The sequence below is a fragment of the Austrofundulus limnaeus genome, unplaced genomic scaffold (genome assembly GCF_001266775.1).
Source record: "Austrofundulus limnaeus strain Quisiro unplaced genomic scaffold, Austrofundulus_limnaeus-1.0 Scaffold377, whole genome shotgun sequence".
NCBI classification, from domain to species: Eukaryota; Metazoa; Chordata; class Actinopteri; order Cyprinodontiformes; family Rivulidae; genus Austrofundulus; species Austrofundulus limnaeus.
The window spans coordinates 105,762-108,561 of record NW_013952779.1 but is presented as its reverse complement, the minus strand read 5'-3'; the positions used below and the strand labels follow the sequence as shown (position 1 = coordinate 108,561).

General features: G+C 39.3%; 1 protein-coding gene across 1 annotated transcript in view; it reads left to right on the top strand.

Moving 5' to 3' along the window:
• sos2 (son of sevenless homolog 2 (Drosophila)) overlaps positions 1 to 2,800 on the top strand; it is a 67,375-nt gene that overhangs the window by 19,853 nt on the left and 44,722 nt on the right. The window lies entirely within an intron of this gene.

Here is a 2,800-nt window from a genome sequence, read left to right as displayed (position 1 = left end):
GTGTGTGTGGGGGGGGGGGCACGCGTCTCAGATTCTGGTGTTGTAAAATGTCTGTTACAATCTCTACAACCAAAAGTACAAATTGTGGGAATCACTAATCTTTTTGAGACTGAGAGCTACTTCAGGGGTACAGCAGATTAACATGAACGGCTACTTGTTTGATACAAACATACATTTACACAACTCGCCTTCACTTGTAGTAATAAATGTACATAAATGTAAATATTTGACTGCTTGATTAAATCTTAATGTTACAGACTTCTTGTGATCATTATTAATAATAGTTTATTTAGTAGTAAATTATTAATATTAATAATAAGTGATTAGAACTGTGTGCAGCTGCAGATGTATCTGAGTTTAGAGTTCTCAGTTAGAAGCACTTTTGGAGCTCTTCTGTGTGACTCTCTTTGTGTCCCTGATGGACTGGAGACCTGTCCAGGTGTCCCTGATGGACTGGAGACCTGTCCAGGTGTCCCTGATGGACTGGAGACCTGTCCAGGTGTCCCCTGCCTTCACCCAAAGGCAGCTGAGACAGGCTCCAGCCCCCACTCCTGGTTAGGAACAAGGAGGACAGAATGGATGGAGGGTTTTTCTTTATAGCAGGAAACAGACATTTAATTATAAAACAGAATTTATTTATGTTTATCTGAATCAGTTTAGTGTATTAATTTGACAGTTTTGTAATGAACAGTTTTGTAACGTTTATTCAAAATAAACCTGTTTCCTATTACCGGTGCTTCTGTAACATGTTTAAAAGAAAATATCAGTAAAATCCTCAAATATCTTCTCAATCATCATCTTTGTAACACTTCAGAAGAACAGTTAAAAAATGCAACTATCAAAGAAAACTTCTTCTCAATCACACGATAATGGTAATGTTTTCGGTCGCGTATGTCTGTCTGTCTGTCTGTCTACGGGCAACATTACTCAAAAACTTGTAGACGGATTTTCATGACATTTTTACTACATGTGGGTACTGGGCCAAGGAACACACCTTTAAATTTTGGTGATGTTCCGGATCACGATGCAGAAACAGGAATTTTTTTTCTTTTAACACTCTGAGATCGGCAAAGCTGTGATGCTTTCACAGGGCTTCTGTAAAAAACAGTGAGCTGGATTGGACAGCACGGACTTCAAACTTTATAAAAGTCATGTTAAAACCACATTTAATGATGAATAATTTTTGCCATAATGTGCACATTTACAGAACGTTTTGTGACCAGGAACTGCGTGACTGCACCATGAAACCTRTTTTTCCCATTTCCTCAAACACACCACATTCCCGAAACTACCAATCAAAACAGTTTCTCATTACAAGGCTTGTAAACAGAGAGCTGCCGGGCCTCAAAGTTTGGAGACGGGGGGAGCCAGGAAGCACTTTATAAAGAGAGTCAAACCATTACAAACTCATACAAGGAGATAAAACAGATGTTTTACATGGTGAAATGTGACTGATGAAAACTTAGGAGCTTAATCCCACACCAGTTTGACCATGAATAACGTCCGGTGACGAGTAAGACTTTTTTTTTTTTTACATTGGACCCCACCGGGAGGAAATCCTGTGCATACTTCCTGCTTAAATGTTCACTACGTCACAACTTATTCGGCAAATGTGTTTCCATCTCTGCTTTTGCGCATTAACTCTGACAGGATGGGGGAAATTGGTCTTGGCGGAGGTTTGCACTCTCCGAGTGCTTTTAGTTTACCATATTTTAAAGACCGTTTCTAATCTGGTGGTGCCCCCCTTGGATAATGGTAGGGGAAATGCTGCCTTGTATTGACAAATCCAATAGTCTTAGATCAAAATCTACYGTCTGTGATCCAGTTGGCCATTGTCTGCATCTAGTTGTGTACCATTGAAATGATTTATTGATAAAGTACGTAACATTTGTAATAAGAGTAGTGAATAAACAGACAAAAATAAACGCTAAGAAAAAAACTTGTTTTAATACAAAAAAGATTATACCTTTTCCTTATAGGTTGTGTATTGGCCCCAATACACAATTTTGCAATTTTTCTTTGAGTCATCTGTTATATTTTACCTGCGTCTTCCTTGGGTGTCGCTGGAGGCCATGCTCAGCATCCACTGTGTGAAATGTGGGGAACACCTGTCCATCACAGGGACGCATAAAGACAAATGAAACAACCATTCACACTCATTTAAGCTTGAATCAATTCAAGTATAATATGTAAAATTGAATCCATAAAATCATGCACAAAGTTGGGGGGTAGTACTATACTCGGATAAATATTTTTACTGATRTATTTTAACTGAAATATCGGCCTCATTCACAAAATCCGAGTCCGGAAATGAAACCACTTCGTAAAAAGCGGTTGAAGCGAACTTACCTCTAAAACTCCTTCGTGCCTCTGAGCGAGATAGTAACAGATCCAAGCAGGCAACATGATGTGAAAACAAAGGAAAAAAAAGGCAGTCCTGCATAATGAACTAATGATATTAATGTGTGACTGGGATGGGACAACAACAAACACATGGTTGGCTGTAAGGGCTGCCGTCTACCGGTGTTCTGTAAAAGTTGGTCTACCTGAAAAAAGTTTCCCCACCAGAGGGGGCGCTCATGAGACACAGAGCATGAGATTGTTGTTGAGTGAGATTCTGATGCCTTTATTACAGAGGAGGAATACCAGAAACTTTTAATGATACAGATGATGGTGAGCCTGATTCAGAAGGCTTTTGATTCAGCTTCATCCACACTTGTTAGAGCCACATACAGTGGTTTGCAAAAGTATTCATACCCCTTGAACTTTTCCATATTTTGTCACATTACAACCACAAACA